The sequence below is a fragment of the Odocoileus virginianus genome, chromosome 27 (genome assembly GCF_023699985.2).
Source record: "Odocoileus virginianus isolate 20LAN1187 ecotype Illinois chromosome 27, Ovbor_1.2, whole genome shotgun sequence".
NCBI lineage: Eukaryota > Metazoa > Chordata > Mammalia > Artiodactyla > Cervidae > Odocoileus > Odocoileus virginianus.
Window position 1 is genome coordinate 29,894,657 of NC_069700.1, and position 18,149 is coordinate 29,912,805.

Genomic DNA, 18,149 nt, shown 5'->3' on the forward strand with positions numbered 1-18,149 from the left:
GGATAGGTCCCCTCCTCTTTCATTGGTTTGCTCTTGATTGCCTTCTTACTTCCTCTAGGCAAACCAGAATCAACCTGATGAATTGTTTTTTTTTGTAGGTGAGCATCTCCTGCAGGTTGGGAGCATCTCCCAACCATTTTTGGCACCAGGCACTGGTTTTGTGGAAGACAGTTTTTCTATGGACCAGGGTGGGGGATGGTTTCAGGATGATTCGAGTGCATTACATTTACTGTACATTACACTCACTTTATTTCTATTATTACTACATCGCCTCCACCTCAGATCATCAGGCATTAGATCCTGGAGGCTGGGGACCCCTGCTCTAGAAGACCACTAGTATCACAAGCTTCTCTACAGGTTATAGGAAAGACCTCACAGCCCAGAGGTGCTGGGAAGATGAACAAGAAACTCCCGCCAGGTCTAGGTCTCAGTTGATCGCGTCTGGTCTTCCAGGAGGCGGGATGGTTTCTTGTAAAGAGTATATGCTTTCATGTTAAGCCTGTGGCTAAGTTACTCAGGACCTGTGAACCTCACTTTCATATAGGCACACGGAGGACAAAGCCCCCCTCCCAGAGGTGAGCATCAAACAAAGAGCAGGCATCAAGCAGCCGGCACAGCTCTGGGCACATCAACTCCATCAGAGTTTCCTTCCTCTGTTCTAACCCCAGGCTCCTCCCAGGACTGGTTACGTTTCAGGGCTTCACCAAAGCATGAGAAAAGCTGAGGGGTCCCCAGAAGCTAGTCAAGCACAAGCCTGATTCTACCTGGATGCCTCTGGGGGTAGAGCTGAATTGAAAGCAGTCCCAGGCTTCTGGGTGGGTAAAAATAAGGCACCTTCAGCCAAGGTTACAGTTCTGGAATTTGTTAGAGACAGACGACATAGCAGAGGGGATTGAGAAAGGTGGCCATGACTTGGAGATTCTAGGACAAGACATCAGGAGAGATGAGGGGCAGGCGTGGGGGAGATACCCAATCCTTGCTCACTGGACAAGTATAGGAGATACTCAGAAATGACCAGAAAACAGAGGGAAGGAAGACATAAATGCATGCTGGCATGTGAAAGGGGTTAACGCCATGGTACAGAGGCGTGTGGATGACGCCATGGTACAGAGGTGACGCCATGGTACAGAGGTGACGCCATGGTACAGAGGTGACGCCATGGTACAGAGGTGTATGGATGATGCCGTGGTACAGAGGTGTGATGGTGTTGTTCAGTCACTCAGTCATGTCCAACTCTTTGTGACCCCATGGACTGCTGCACACCAGGCTTCCCTGTCTATCACCATCTCCTGGAGCTTGCCCAAACTCCTGTCCATTGATTCGGTGATGCCATCCAGCCATCTCATCCTCTGTCATCCCCTTCTCCTCCTGTCTTCTATCTTTCCCAGAATCAGGGTCTTTTCTAAAGAGTCAGCTCTTTGCATCAGGTGGCCAAAGTATTGGAGCTTCACCATCAATCCTTCCAATGAATATCTAGGGTTGATTTCCTTTAGGATTGACTGGTTTGATCTCCTTGCAGTCCAAGAAACTCTCAAGAGTCTTCTCCAACACCACAGTTCAAAAGCATCAGTTCTATGGCATTCAGCATTCTTTAGGGTGCAACTCTGGGTGGTATGTGTGCATGTGTTTATAGTGTTATGTAATTAAAAGACGTTTATTCCTTGGAAGGAAAGTTATGATCAACCTAGACAGCACATTAAAAAGCAGAGACATTACTTTGCCAACAAAGGTTCGTCTAGTCAAGGCTATGGTTTTTCCAGTGGTCATGTATGGATGTGAGAGTTGGACTATAAAGAAAGCTGAGCACAAAAGAATTGATGCTTTTGAACTGTGGTGTTGGAGAAGACTCTTGAGAGTCCCTTGGACTGCAAGGAGATCCAACCAGTCCATCCTAAAGGAGATCAGTCCTGGGTGTTCATTGGAAGGACTGATGCTGAAGCTGAAACTCCAATACTTTGGCCACCTGAAGCAAAGAGCTGACTCCTTTGAAAAGACCCTGATGCTGGGAGGGATTGGGGGCAGGAGGAGAAGGGGATGACAGAGGATGAGATGGCTGGATGGCATCACTGACTCAATGGACATGGGTTTGGATAAACTCCAGGAGTTGGTGATGGACAGGGAGGCCTGGCGTGCTGCGATTCACGGGGTCACAAAGAGTCGGACACGACTGAGTGACTGAACTGAACTGAACTGATAGTGTTATGTGTGGGCTTATGTGTGTATGTGGCATGGTACAGATGTATAGGTGATGTGTGTATGTATATGTGTGTTCATTCCCAGGAAATAAAAGCACACAATTCTACTGGCTTTCAAGTTTCTGCAGAGAGAAGACCCAGCTAGCTCCCTGATGAATATGAGCAGAGGAAACAGTAATATCATTGACAATCAGCCTCCATGCCAATTTAAAATCAGCCCACACTTGGTTTATGAGGAGCTGCCCAAATGTAATATTCAGGAAATGTTACTGTGGGGGAGACGCTGTCTTGTCTTCAGTTTCCTGTGAACCACATTACGACCTGGGAACAGAGATCCTCCAAAAGATGCTCGTACCTGCCATGGACCAGAGAACGTAGTGTTCACATTCAGCATCTCACTGAACCTCAACGCAACCCAGCAAGGTCAGTATTTCTGACTGATAAGGACACTGAGGTTTAAAACCAGGAGGTGACACCCACACTCTCCTGTCATACACCACCTCATTCCAACCCAGTTTCAAGTCAGTTCCGTAATGTGTATGTACACATACATGTGTGTATTTCTCTGGGTGTATGTGTTTGTATAGAAGACATAACTGGATTTTCGTTAACGTATATTAACAAGGTGTGCACACGCACCCCACTATTCACTGCAGCACTATTTACACGACATGGAAGCAACCTAGATGTCCATCAACAGATGAATGGATAAAGAAGTTGTGGTACATATACACAGTGGAATATCACTCAGTCATATAAAGGAATGAAACTGAGTCAGTTGCAGTGAGGTGGATGAAACTAGAGCCTATTATACAGAGTGAAGTAAGTCAGAAAGAGAAAACTAAATATTGCCTATTAACACATATCTATGGAGAAGGCAACGGCACCCCACTCCAGTACTCTTGCCTGGAAAATCCCATGGACGGAGGAGCCTGGTGGGCTGCAGTCCATGGGGTCGCGAAGAGTTGGACATGACTGAGCGACTTCATTTTCACTTTTCACTTTCCTGCATTGGAGAAGGAAATGGCAACCCACTCCAGTGTTCTTGCCTGGAGAATCCCAGGGACGGGGTATTGGTGGGCTGCAGTCTATGCGGTCGCACAGAGTCGGACACGACTGAAATGACTTAGCGGCAACACATAATCTATGGAATCTAGGAAGATGGTACTGATAAACCTAGCTTCAGGGAAGGAATGGAGCTGCAGATGTAGAGACAGACTTGTGGACACAGTGGGGGAAGGAGAGGGTGGGGCAAACTGAGAAAGCATCACTGACGTGAATATACCACCACATGTGAAAGAGCCAGCTAGCGGGAAGCTGCTGAATAGCACCGGGAGCTCGGCTCGGTGCTCTGTGATAAACTAGAGGGGTGGGAGGCGCAGGAGGAAGCTGACTGATACAGTTACGACCGATTCTAGCTGTCGTGCAGCAGAAACCAGCATGAGGATGTAAAGCAATTATCCTCCAATTAAAAAAAAAAAAAAACCAGACAATGTGTATACTGCCTCTATTTGAAATTCTGGTGGTATAGTTTAGCCCTTTCCCCAATAAGCCTGAGATGGGGAAAATAAAAACCAAATTGCTGACAATAATGTGTCCTCAAACTATACCACGCTCCATAGTTTACAAGATAGACATTCAGCACATTTTTAGAAAGAAGGATGCTAACATTTACTAAGAGCGAGGCTGGGCTCAAACATTCGCCTTTTTTATTTCACTTAATTATCCCAGCAGCCTGCAAAGGTGATCTTAGGCATTTTTACACATCGGGAAATTAAAGCTTAAGAGGAGGTAAGCAACTTGCCCAAGTTAGCAGAGTTCATAAAACATGGGAACCTCAGTCTAATGGATTCCAAAACTCAGACACAGCCTTCCCACTGCACAGAGATGGCAGCATCATGGTAAACAGTTGTCATTCCCTGCCCCCCGCTGCCCCCCAGCCATGGAAGCCTTCCCATCCCTTCCCCATCACCCACCCCGACGCCCAGGGAAGAAATGAGCACTGGCACAGAGAAGCCCTGTGCCCCGGCCGCAGGCAACAATCGGGCCCCATCATCTTACCGCCCACGCCGAGCCACAGAAAGATCCAGGCTACCCATCTTCAGGGCCAGCTTCTTGAGGATGAGCGCCAGGCACTCTCACAAGAGCCGCTGGCTTGGTTTAAGGCTCTGCCGCTGCCGTCCTGAAATCTTCAGTAATTTCTGAACAAGCAGCCTTGCCTCTCCATTTTGCACTAGGGCCCATGAATCTTGCAGCTGGTCCTGCCCATCTTCCAAGGAAGCCAGTTCGGGCAGCCTTTCCCAGGAAGAGCAGCCCAGCCAGCCACTCCCTGCGTGTTTCCAAAAATGTTACCCACAGTCCCTGAATGGTCAGGACAGAACGGAGGCAAGTTACTTTAATCTGGGGTGGCTTCCTGGCCCTAACGGCCTTGATGGGGCAACGCAGGAACTGCTGGGTTGCTCCCTACCCTGCTCTCTCCTCCCCATCCCACCTCACCCCTCCGGCCACATGCTCCCCGGTCACTCCTCCCTAAACACACCATTGCTCAAGGGATTAAAATTCCTGGAGGGCACGGACACTTCCGCTCTATCTCCAACTCCCCTGACCCGGGCTGTTTCTGCACACACAGCAGGAATTTGATGGGAGCGGATGGATTAGATACACTGCAGTGTGTATTTCCTGAATTCTTGACCCCATCAGTTACAGGATCTATCATCAATGTGATGACTTTACTCAGACACAAAGATTGTGGGTCCTTCTGCAATTGGATAAATATTAAAAGCAAGAAAAATGTGTTAGCTTTGAACTAGAGTTTAAAAAGAAAATTGGTTCTGCTTGTTCTACATTTGGATTTGCAACATTTGTCCCCCAGCCCACACGCCTACCTCTGCTTCCTCCCTCCTCTCCCTTCCCTGTGCAGGTCCCACCTTCTCCAAGCAGCCTTCTTAACCATCCTCAGCTATCTGAATTCTTCCAAACAAACTCAGAGCCCTTGCTCTCTACCCTCTTTATAGGATGCTGCATCATACATTACTCTGCGGCCCTTCCTGTTATTTGACGTCTTGAATTCATTTATCTTTTTTATGCCAATGAGCTTTTCCACCGTCTATACTGAGTGCCCCAGGAACATGACATAACGCCACGTGTGCCATGAATGAAAGCCATCTGACAGCAGGGAGTGTGGGTAGGGAATAGAGAGAGGAGGAAGTTATTAATCCCAGAAATAAAATCTTCACAGCAAACCCAGTGAACTCAGGTCCTTCAACCATTTCTCTCCTTAAGAGTTCACTGGAGGTCAAAGGCATCCAGACCTTGGCCAGACACCATCAAGAGGTGTCTCAAGTGGCACTTAGCAAGAGGCAAAAGCGTGCGCCTTGATAGACCTGCGTGGCTAAATGAGGTCTTGGCATTCCCAGACGAAATGCTGGACATTTTCATTCCTGTTTGTTTCTGCTGCCCTCGCTCCCTTCCAGAAAACCGAAGACATCTCGTATGTAAAAGGCGTAAGATATTTTTCTCCCCTGTGCTTCTAGAATGGGATGCTTCCTCCAAGGGAAGTGAGACCTTGGCTGGGAGACCTCAGGCTCTAGAAGCTGGGGTTTCCCTTTTGGAACCCAGACCATCCTCTCCATAGCTTTAAGACCAGTCTCTGCATCAACTCCCCTATCCCTGAGTCACATTCCTTTGACCCAGACACCCCTGTAAGCTGTGCCCAGATTCTCTCCACTGAAGGAACTTTATTCACCCAAGGGCCCCTCACGTGCCCCTCGCCTCCCTCCTCAGCGTCCACCTCGCCTGGAAACTGCACTTCTGCACATCAGCGTCACTTCTATCCAGCCTGTCTCCCCGCCCCCCACCAGAGGCTGTCTTCCCAGTTTCCTCTCCATGGTGTTTCAGAACAATGTGACTTCCAACCCAGCTTTCCCCACACTCCACTTTCTCTCATCTCCTTGATTTCAAACAGCTGGTCCCCCTGCCTGGAGCACCCCTCCTGGACCCTCCCCCTCCTCCCGGCCACCCACCTGGCAGCCTGCGCCCTTGCCCACAGGTGTGGTGAGGCGCCCCTCCTTAGCATCCTGTGTCTCTCGTCAGACATCAGAGTTGCCGCTGCCGCTGCCTGAATAACATCACTCTCAGTGGGCAGCGACATCCTTGAGTTTGGGACCAGCATCGCACGGTCTCTTGGGAGCCCTGCACCCAGCAGAGCTGGTCCCGAAGCTGGTGTGCTACGGCTCGGCCAAGGGTCACACCTCCGGTCTCTGTACTTCTCCCTCATCCCTTCTCCCTCCAAGCAAACCTACCATCTCATTTCAGACGCATTCAGCCAGTGGTCGCTCCCGAAGCATCATCTCCCACCATCTCCAACTCCTTATTTCCAATGACCCACAGGTCTGCTCTGAAACGCTGGCACCATTCCCACCAACTTCCTCTCAAACCATCTTCACTCCTCCGGCCCGTAGCCCACTTCAGCCTTCCTCTGTGAGGGACGCCATGGTCCCGAGGTTCAATCCAGAGACTCATCCTTAACTTCCTCTGTCTTGAGAAGTGCCACATGCCAGGCCTTTACACGTATTATCTCATTTCTTGACCACATCAATCTCCGAGAAGTGGGTATCAGCCTCCTGAGTTTAGACTAGGAAACTCTTCATCCCCTTCCCTTCGCTTTCACATCTGAGGCCGAGAGAAGTCTGGTGACCTGCCCAAGGTCACACGCACGTAACTGACTGAGCTGGGATGAGAGGCAGGTTCTGACGGGCTGTCCAAAAGGCCACCAAGCATGTGTGTACACACACACACACAAACGCACGATGTTCCCTCCTTTAGTTATAATTATCCAATCAGTCTCCATGACCAGTCAATTTCCACTTGGAAATGCTTCCTTCATAGGTCCATATGGGAGATCAAAGGGCCCATGGACTCAGACACAGGGCAGGGCGGGGATGGGAGGCCGTGGGTCCTGCCCGTCTGGCCAGCAGCGCTGACCTCACCTCGTGCTCACAGCTTGAAAGAATTTTTTCCAAGCCTCCATCCTTTCTTACCAGTTTGGCTGACCTCCAGCCCAGGCAGAGGCTGACCCCTTTTCCCTGGACCTGCACCTCACTCACTGCTCCTCTTGGCCTCAGGCCCAAAGTCGTCAACAGCCTACCCACCTGGAGCACACACTGGGTTTCCAGGTCTCTTCCCTCAATTTAGCTCTTGGTTTTCCCACTCGCTACAGAAGAATCACAAGGACAGTGGATCCCACCCTAAGGGGCTTCTCAACAATGCAGATCCCAGGGCCCTGCTCTCAGAGTTTCTCAATCAGCAGATCTGGGTAAACCTAAACCTGCATTTTAACAAGTTCTTCAAGGGATTGGGATGCAGGTGGTTTCACAGACTCTTCATCCCCTTCCCTTCTCTTTCACATCTGTAAAGAGATGTGATTCTTTTTTTTTTTTTTTTTTTTCACAATTCACCCTTCTTTCCAGAGCAGTGCTCAAATCCCCCAAGTTCTCATCCCTGGCTGCACAGTGGAATCACAGGGCATTCTGAAAATATTTATGTGTGAATCCCAACCAGAACCAATTAAAACAGAATCTCTGGGCTGGTGCCGGGGAGCCACTGGGGTGAGCAGCTCATCCTCCTTTGCTCGGGACTATCTCAGTTTTAATCCTGAAAGTCCCACATCCCTGGGAAGTTCTGAGTCCCAGGAAAACGGGATCAGTCATTTACCCTACAGGGCTCTGGGTGGGAGGGGGCGGGGCGAGGTGTAAATCTTTCCTGGTGATTCTAACTTGCAGCCAAGCTCACCAAACACTGGACCTCATCCGCGCTCATCTGCCTTTTGCTTTCACTCAGCTCAGCTAATCTCAAAACTATGTCTCTAGGCCAGCAGCATCAGTGTCAACTGCGAACTTGTTTTAAAAAGGTAGAGCCAACTCTAAATAGAATACAGAGGGCTGTCCTGGTGGCTGGGTGGTAAAGCATCTTGGGTCAAGAGGTTCAATCCTCTTGACACAGGTTCAATCCTTGGGTCAGGAAGAGCCCCTGGAGAAGGAAATGGCCACCTACGAGAGTACCCGTGCCTGGGAAATCCCACGGACAGAGGAGCCCGGTGGGCTACAGACCATGGGGTCGTATAGAGTCAGATACAACTAAAGCGACTAAACAACAACAACAACAGACAGCTACAGAGGGATCCTCTGATACCCCACCCAGAGCCACCGACATTCACTGACTTAAGTGAGGACTAAGGAGTTAACTGGTGGTGGAGGTTTGAGGCTGGGAGGTTTCAGTTCTCCCTGGAGAGGTGTAATGGTGACCACAGTGGGCTGCGTTTTGATTCAAATGCACTGACCCTTTACTGACCACTAACTAAACTAGCTGGCGTGTTCATGAAATTCAACACTAACCCTGTCCAGCCTATGGTGTTGGGGTTTTGCAGGGTCCATCTATGAAACTTTCCTCTTCTGGCTCAAGTAAGGGCCAGTTGAGAAAGAGATACATGGAGCAAACAGATGGAGGTCACAGTATCAGCCACGCTCCTGATAAAACTGTGGGAGTGTGCGGCTGTCTCTTTAGACAAATGGACTTCCTGATATTTCACCCATGAGTGAGGCCAGCTGACGTGTCCAATCCTTGGCAGAGGAGGGTGACCGTGGACCCTTCCATAGGAGGAGGTTTCCAACCTCACCACCCAGAGTTGGCCAGATGCGCCCACCCTGCAGACAGCAGAACCCAGAGAAGGGAGGAGTGTTGGCCAGCCCAGCTCGTTACCTCCCAGAGTCACAGGTCAAAGATGCCTCGCCTCTTCCCCTGGGGAAGTGATGGGGAGGGAGAGGCCAAGGTTCTCCACCCCTACATCCATTAAAGCCTGGCTCCCTCCTCGGATCAGGCCAGCATCTCTGGGGGTGGGATCAGGGCATGAGTGGCTTTAATATCTGATATTTATAAAAGTTCTCTGGGTGATGCTAAGGTGCTGTGTTGAGTAACCACTCTTGGGGAGATCCTCTCCTGGAAATGAGAAGCCAGAGAGATGCTCCCCTCCAAGGGTGGGGGTTGCTCCTATTTCTCAACCAGGGAAACAAGGTCTGGGGAAGCTTGGGCATCTAGCCCTCTGCCTGGAGCCAGTCACCAGAATCCTAAGGATGAGTAATAGCAGTGAATGAATCAGCTTTCTCCAAATCTTGGGTAGACCTGGAGGTTGATCAGCCAGGTTGGAGCCAGATCAGCTAAACCAGTGGTTCTGGAATCTCCTGGAGGGATTGTTAAATGCAGCTCAATGGGCGCCAGTCCCAGAGTTTCTGATTCAGAGGGAGGGCTGGGCAGCTGTGAGAAGAGAAGGGCACAGGTTTCTCAGCTGGGGAGATCTTTGGCACCAGCATTACAATGGCCTCGCCTGGGGTTCACGCAACCTCTCTGGGGCTTGGTTTCTTCAAACAGCCATCACAACGGAACAACGACCGCATGTGTTTCTTGTGAGCTGAACCAGTACGCATGGAGCACCTGGTGTGGCGCCTGGCACTTAGTAGGATGGAAGATAAGTTGTCGATGTTGATTATTATTTGTAGATGATGATGTTTTTCAGGGATGGCTTCTTTGAAAAGACTGGGAGGAGGTTTTGGGAGGCAAGCGAGAATACCAAGAGGCAGAACACCAAAGAGAGAAACAGCCAAGTCTGAAAGGATGCAAGAGGGGAGCCAGAAATGGAGCAGAAGCCGGGGCACGGAAGGGACAGGCAGACTGTGCAGAGGGTGGGGGTCTGCTGCAGACCTGGCTGGGAGAGAGGCTGGGCGTCAGAGCTGCCCAAAATAGAACTCCCTCCTCTCCAAGTCCTCAATGCTCTCCCCCTCCCCTCCCCATCTCTCTGGGCCACACTCCACATGCCTCTGTCCAGACTCATTTGTTAGAACTGACCCCCCCCCCCCCGCAACTGCACCCCCACCCCTGCCCTAGGGACTCAAGGAATTTTAGCAATGTGTTCAGTTCCAAGTGCTGGAGGAAAAGAAGCACAGTAAAAAGGGAAAAACCCTCTCTCTAGGCTTGTGTCTTTGTATGGCTTCCCAGAGCCCCCCAAGTCTTCCACTCCTCTAAGAGATGGGCATCCGGAGTCAGCATCTGGTTAGAAGTATCCAAGCCAACCGGTACCAATGGCCTGCATCCCCTCACCCAACCACAAAGTCCTCCCTGCCACATCTGCCAATCCATGTCCTTCCCTCTTTCATAACTAGACTCAAAACTCATCTCCCTGAAGTCTTCCCTGGATGAACTTCACTTGATTGTAAGAGCTTCTTCCTCCACGTATGCATCCATCCACCCATCCATTCAGTCCACAAATGTTTATTCAGCATCTGCTCTTGTAACAGAGAACAAACCTGACCCCATATTGGATCTGTTTCTTTAGCTCTAACCCTTGTGCGCTGTTGCCGGAGTTTAGTTATGTTAACTATGTACATTTGTAAAAGAATGTTGCCTACAGCCTGAAATATACATAACAGCCCATTCTCAAGGCTCTGACCTTTAAAGGTATAATACTTTCCCATTTATATAGAGATAAAAAGTAGAACCGAAAACAATTATCAATAAATATCTAATTCATGTTGGATATTTATAGGAATACTGTGATCAGACCTACATGGACAGCTGCAAGAACGAAGGATTACTGCACCAGGTTCGCAACGACCAGACACACCCTCTGCTCTTGGGGTATAAAAGAAGCCTGAATTCTAACTCAGGTAAGATGGCTCTTTGGGACACTAGTCCATCATCTTCTCAATCTTCTGGCTTTCTGAATAAAACCTCTATTCCTTGCCCCCCAAAATCATCTCTTGATTTATTGACCTGTCGTACAGTGAGCTGGTGACCTGGTGACCCTCTGACTAGGCACGTGCTGGGTAGCCCGGACTCCAGTCCCTGCCCTCCTACAGCCTAAGGAAAAGAGCACTAGGTGGGAGCTCACAGTTGAAAGGAGGTAACAGTGTCCCTTTGACATGATCTTCAAGCTCATGCTCATGCTCTTCAATCCTCTTTTTTGGCATCAGAAAAGACCTCCCAGGCAAAGAGTGAGACAGCATCCTCTTTGCTTACACACAAAAATCACACCAAAGAAACCACACCTGTATAACGTCCTTCGTGGTTCCATGTTGCTTTCCATCCTGTGGACTTTAGAAACATGTCTGAGCCTCAGTGCATGTCATCTTCAGTAACTCACTCAGCCTCTGTATCTGGCACCTTAAAGACCATCTTAACCGACATCTATTAACCTGCTTGGATGAACCAGGCACGAGAGATAAGAGCTGAATAAGGTACCTAATGATGACAGTCCAGTGGGAGAGCCAGGTATGCAAATAGCTAGTCTAGCACAATATGGGATGGACACAGGTGAGGCACTGTGATGTGAGTGGAGAGAGGCATCTGCTACAGTCTGGTTGTTGACCTAGAGGATACCAGGGAGGCTTCCTGGAGGAGGCAATGAAGAGAAGTAGTAAGTCTTCAACTGAGCCTGTGCACTGGCTTGGCTCCTGCCATTTCAGATCATCTTAACCACGTCTCACTGACTTCGCTCCCTTCCCTTCCTTGTCCCTGCATCTCAGAATGTCCCGGGTATTGGGACTTCTGGGAAAATGAATCCATGTGCATGTGGTCAAAGGGAAAAAATGTTACAATACCAATAACTTCATTATGTCATAAAAGCTAAATATATAAAGCAAAAGGTTATTTCCCCTGGCTATTTTTAGGTGGTGCTCAGATACCCGCCTCGGCCTATTCAACACCAGTGCAACCAGGGGCCAGAGCTGAATTTTTAAATGTTGCACCGCGGTCTTCAGAGCCGGAAAACAGCTACTGGCAGATGGAAAAGGGCAGGGCTTCAGCTGACTTGTGAGCTGAGTCAGGGCTGTACCAGGCTCTGCACAAAGCAGCTACAGCTGTGAGTCAAAGGCCTCTTTAGCTAGGGAAGCTGAGTGAGAAGGAGACTGTCACATCACACTTTCTGTCAAGCAAAGTCATCATCCCAACAGGTAGTGAAAATCATTGCTTCCAATGCAGGGGGCACAGGTTTGATCCCTGGTCGGGGAACTAAGATCCCACACCCAACAGAACACAGCAAAAAAAAAAAAGAAAGAAAGAAAAGAAAAAACAAGAAGGATGAAAGTTTTTATATCCCTAGGAACAGGAAAGAATCTGAAGACAGCCCTTGCTAACATGGAGTGAGATTTTCTATGACATGAGAGGTTTGCCCTGATATTCACCCCTAGCTGAGTCAACTTGAAGCCAATCCCCCTTTCTCTGGGGAGGATTATATGTTATTCAAGGGGCAACATTTTATTTTTACTGAGGGCTAACGAACTTTGACCGCAAGACTCCTTTCTGAGAAGCAAAGGCCCTAGGAATAGAATGGAGCCGAGAATCCAGAATTTGAGCTTCTAAACTTGGCTCTGCCAGTAACCCACTCTAAGACCTTGGGAAAGCTTGCTTCCTCCAAAGCCTCACTTTATCACGACAGGACACACCCCACAGGGTTGTCACGAGGAGTAACTGACAAATTCAGGAATAATATTGCAGGTCTGTATAACAGAGTATTTTAGGAGGAAAATATTTTCCAATATATTTCGCCTCTGGGAAATCCAGATGTTTAATTTTTTTTTCCCTTTTCTCCTGTACCCTTCTGATTGTTCTTGTGGGTTTGTTGATTTGGGGCCACTTCATGCAGCAGCGCAGTGTCCCTAAACCAGGGATCGAACCTTGCCCCCTGCATTGGGAGCCAGGAGTCTTAATCACTGGATCATCAAGGAAGTCCCTCCTATATCCTTCTATTAATATGAGAGCTAAGCCATGGCCTTTTCTCTGGTCAGAGAAGATTTATAAACTGCACCCCCCACCCCCCACCCCCCCGCAACAAAAAGGCCAGCTGAGCAGGGAACAGTCACTGAGAGGCAATGTTGTTTACTCTGGACAGGAGGAGGCGATAGAGAAGCTTTCTAGGAGTAGGAGGGGGAGGAAGTAAATGACCAGGATTTCACTTCCATACCTGAGGGACTGCACACCCAGGGGATATACCAAGCCCCTTGGAGAAGCCCCACCTTCTGCTGGGCTCAGAACCGGGTTCTGCCAGGGGCAGGTTGGGAAGGACCAGGGGCTGTCCTCGGACCTGCACAAGAATGGGCCTTCACACCCACAGCAGCTGGACACTCGAGCCCTCCAGGGGAAGGTGGGTGTCTGGGAGAGTGGGGGACCCAAAGAAGCCATGGCTTCAGCAACAGGTGCCAGGGAACCCTTTAAAAGCCCCAGGGACAAGAGCAGACCTGGCCCCTTCAGCGGATTTCAGGACATCGACTACAAACTGGCACTTGCCAAGAACAGTTGCCAGCAACTGAACAACAACATGGGCATCTGCCATGTGCCGCCGCAGAGACTGAACCCTGTCCGCTGCAGCTGTTCACCTTCAACACCCCCGGAGAGAGTGCAGGGTGCAGGGAGGCGCTCGGGTCCACGGAAGCTGGTGCAACAGTTGTTTAGTTAGGCAGATATCTTCAGGAACTGACTGCATGATCCCAATCTCTGCATCTTTTCATAACTAGAAAAGCACGAAATCCCTTCGTGGTAACATCAGCTCCTCATGACTAGCAGAAAACCTTCTGTAAAGTAAGCACTTGACTGTACTGAACTCCCCCTTCACCAAAATCTTATACGTTGACCTTGCCCCACTGCCTCTTTGGAGTGGTCTCTCGGAGCTATCTGAGGTGCTGTTTCCTGGGCTGCAGTCCTCATTTTGCCCCAAATAAAACCGAATTCATAACTCTCGAGCTGTGCATCTTTTTTGAGTTGACAAGCACCAGGATCCTAGACGCAGAGGGAACACAGAACACGTGTCAGTGCGTATCAGCAGGGAACCTGCGGCCTTGAGAAAACTGGAGCTTCCCAGCGAGCAGATCACTAAGGAGGGGGGCCCTGGAAGACTGAATCCTGACCTCACTGGACCATAAGTCTCTGTTTCACATCACAGAAAAGACGAAGAGACCTTTATTGACCAGGCTAAGATTTTTTTTATTGCAAGTGATCAATTCCAGCAAGTAATTATTTTTCTTGCACATGTGAGTTGTAACGTACACATGTTCCCCAGCCATTTCAAGAAGTCTTCAATAAATATTAGCTGCCTTCACCATCATAACTAAGTTCTTCCCAGACTGATATGGAGGGAGGGCAGGTTAGAACAAGAGCAAGAAACAGTCCTACTTACTTCAGATCTGAGTTGGAGCTGAAGGAGCCTGGAGGGACCAGGAGAGGAGAGAACTGGGAGCGGGGGGAGAGAGAGCTGCATCTGGAGTGTTTACCCTCTATTATTTTCTGCAAACATACTCAAGCCCTCCCTTCTCAGTCATTTAATTCTAAAGAATCTGCCTATTGCTCTGCCCTTTCCTCCCCCTCAAAAGGGCCACAGAGGAGGGGGCACCAGGACACTTACCCCCTTAGCACCTGCCTGCCCTGTAATGGGGTCCTGCAGGCCCACTCTTCTGCCCACCCACTTACTGTCTGCGAAGCCCTAGGAGGACAGCATAGTGGTAACGAGCCAGAACTCAGGTTGCATGAGTGCAGATCCCAGCACCACTGATCGGCTGTGTCGTCTTTGGCAAGTTACTTTGCCTCCCTCTACCTCTCTGTCCCCTTCTGAAAATGTAAATAATAGTAATTTGCCTCCGAAGGTAGCTGCAGGGATTAAGTTAGTGGGTTAGTGGTCTTGTACATGGCGATCAGGGTCATGCCTGGCTCCCAGCAAATACTGTGTAAGTAGCAGTAACTACTCACCTTTTCAATGAGATTACTTAAAATAACCCTTCTTCCAGTGCAAAAAGGGAACCCTCCACACTGCTCGTGGAAATATAAACTGGTATAGCCACTGTGGAGAACAGTATGGAAGTCCCTTAAAAAACTAAAACTAGAACCATCATACAATCCAGCAATCCCACTCCTGGGCATATATCTGCAGAAAGCCATAAATTCGAAAAGATACATGCGCCCCAATGTTCACAGCAGGACTACTGACCATAGCCAAGACATGGAAGCGACCTAATGTCCATCAACAGAGGAACGGATAAAGAGATGTGACATATAAACACACAATGGAATATTACTCGGCCATAAAAAACGAATGAAATAATGCATTTGCAGCACCATGGATAGACCAAGAGATCATCATACTAAGTGAAGTAAGTCAGAGAAAGGCAAATATCATATGATACCACTTAAATGTGGAATCTTAAAAAATGATACAAATGAACTGATCTACAAAACAGAAAGACTTACATAGAAAACAAACTTAAGGTTTCCAAGAAGAAAGGTGGGGAGGGAATAAATTAGGAGTTTGGGATTAATATATACACACTAGTATAGATAATAAATATTATCAACAAGGACCTACTGCCTAGCACAAGAACTCTACTCAATATTCTATAATAACCTATATGGGAAAAGAATCTGAAAAAGAATAGATATACGTATATGTGTAACTGAATCACTTCTCTGTACATCTGAAACTAATACAACATTGTAAATCAACTATAGTCCAATATAAAATAAAAATATTTTTAAATGAAAAAAATTTAAATGCAACAAATATAGTCAACGATGAATATGCAACAATAGAAATAATAAAAGTTTAAAATTAAAAAAAAAAAACTCTTCCAACACCATCCACTCCCTTTCCCCTCCTCCTATCTTCCACATAGACTCATCACCATACAAGATGCTATATATATTATTTTCTATCTCTCCCTGTTTGTCCATCATTTTTTTGTCCATCATCCATTGTGTATCCACAGGGCCCAGAATTACTGCCTAGCACATAGCAGACCCTGTAACAAAGGATGAATACAGGAACTTTTCTTACTAATTGTATAACCTTAAGCAGATTACAGGGGCTTCCCAGGTGGCACAGTGGTAAAGAATCCACCTGCCAATGTAGGAGGCGCAAGAGACACAGGTTCAATCCCTGGGTTGGGAAGATCCCCTGGAGTAGGAAATAGCAACCCACTCTGGTATTCTTACCTGGGAAATCCCGTGGACAGAGGAGCCTGGCGGGCTACAGTCCATGGGATCGCAGAGTTGGACACTGCTGAGCACCACCACCAGCATAAGCAGATTATGTAACTCCACACACCTCAGTCTACTCATCAGGAAAATGGGACTGACATGAGGATGAAATGAGATGACATTTGCAAATACGTCCTCCCCGGTCCTTGGTACATGGTGGACGGATGCCAGCTAATCTGGGAGGACCAGTCTCAGCCTGGCTCAGGCAGGGCCTGCAATGGTTAATCCCCAAATCTCTTCCCCTGTGGCAAGGCAAGGCTGGACTGCAGGGCCACTGGCAGCTGTCCAGGTGGTGGAGAGATGTCAGAGGTGGGCGCCTATGGAGCTGCCCTGGTCCTGATGCTGGGTCCTGACCCAGGCAGCTGGAGTCTGCCCCCACCCCCTCCTGCTGGGAGACACCGCCTGGGCTTGGAGCGTTTCGGGTGCAGGAGCCAAGTGGTGGGAACCTCCGCCTGCCTGGGTCCCACGCCACATCCTGGCCTTGGGGGAAGTGGGCCCAAGGCCGGGCCTGACTTCCCAGCCGTTCCCAGGCGGCCTGCTCTCCAGCAGGCCCAGCTGGACTGAACCGGAGGCCCATTGGGGCAGGTCTGTCCCTCAGCACTGCCTCATCCCCACCCACAAGGAGGGAGACACAGGCCTCAGCAAGGAGGGTCCACGTTCACGGCTCAGCTCTGTCGGCCCTGAACCCTACCCGCCTTCCCGGACTGGGGGAGGGAGTGTGTTCAAAGGGAGATGAGCCCCAAGTGGCCAAATCCCAGAGAGTACGCTCAGAAGAGCTGACTCCAGCCAGAGTCTTCTCCCATTTCCCCCAGTTTTCCAACTTTCTGGCAGCTTCCCCAAGAGTTCACCCCGCTCCAAGGCTCACCCGGAAAGAGAGAAGAACAGATGTGCAAGCTGAGCATGGATGGGGAAGATGGACAAATGAAACCAAGTGTTTGCCCCATGGGTCATTAATTCCACAGTCACATGTGGAAGCCCCACTCCGTGCCAGGCACAGCATGCTGCAGGGGTGTGGTCATGAATAGAAGACAGACCTGGGGACTTCCCTGGTGGTCCAGGGTAAGACTCTGCACCCCCAGTGCAGGGGGGGCCTGGCTTCAATCCTTGGTCAGGAAACTAGACCCTATAGGCCCAGGCTGCAACTAAAAGACCCAGCATGCTGCATTGGAAGGACTGAGGCTGAAGCCGAAGCTCCAATACTTTGGCCACCTGATGCCAAGAGCCAACTCACTGGAAAAGACCCTGATGCTGGGAGAGATTGAAGGCAAGAAGAGAAGGGGGCGACAGAGAATGAGATGGTAGGATGGCATTACCAACTCAATGGACATGAGTTTGAGCAAGCTCTCGGGAAATGGTGAAGGACAGGGAAGCCTGGCGTGCTGCAGTTTATGGGATTTCCAAGAAGTGGACACAACTTAGCGACCAAACAACAACATACTGCAACAAAGACTCAGTGCGGCCAAATACACAAATATTTTTTAAAAAACAAACCAAAAAAGCATAGACCTGGTTACCAAAAAGGCTCTCGGTTGGTCAGGGAAAAAAGGTCCACAGGTAAGCAGGTTGGGGAGGGGGCAGAGTTGTGCAGGGCATGGTGGGAGTCTAGGGGAGGGGTCTCGAACATGCCCTGGGCAAGGAGGGAGGGTTGAGAATCTGCAAGAGTGATACCAAGGTGCTTCTAGCAGGCAACATCTTGGGGAAGGATGCAGGGACTAATGAATGGAGAAAGGATACCCCTCACCAAGAGGCCAGCTCAGAATAGCCTTGGAGGGGGGCACCGGCCTCAGCTCCCATCCTCTTGGTCTTCCGGGACTTTCAGTAGAAAGTAAGCCTCCCCGAAGGCAGGGACATGGTCAGGTTGCTCCCTCAGAGCTTAGAACAGTGATG

General features: G+C 49.3%; 1 protein-coding gene and 1 pseudogene across 3 annotated transcripts in view; one reads left to right on the forward strand and one right to left on the reverse strand.

The window, feature by feature from the left end:
• Positions 1–18,149, reverse strand: part of DAAM2 (dishevelled associated activator of morphogenesis 2) — a 127,497-nt gene that overhangs the window by 66,927 nt on the left and 42,421 nt on the right. The gene's annotated exons all lie outside the window — the stretch shown is intronic.
• LOC110123714 (transcription initiation factor TFIID subunit 9-like) overlaps positions 10,810–18,149 on the forward strand; it is a 106,977-nt pseudogene continuing 99,637 nt past the window's right edge.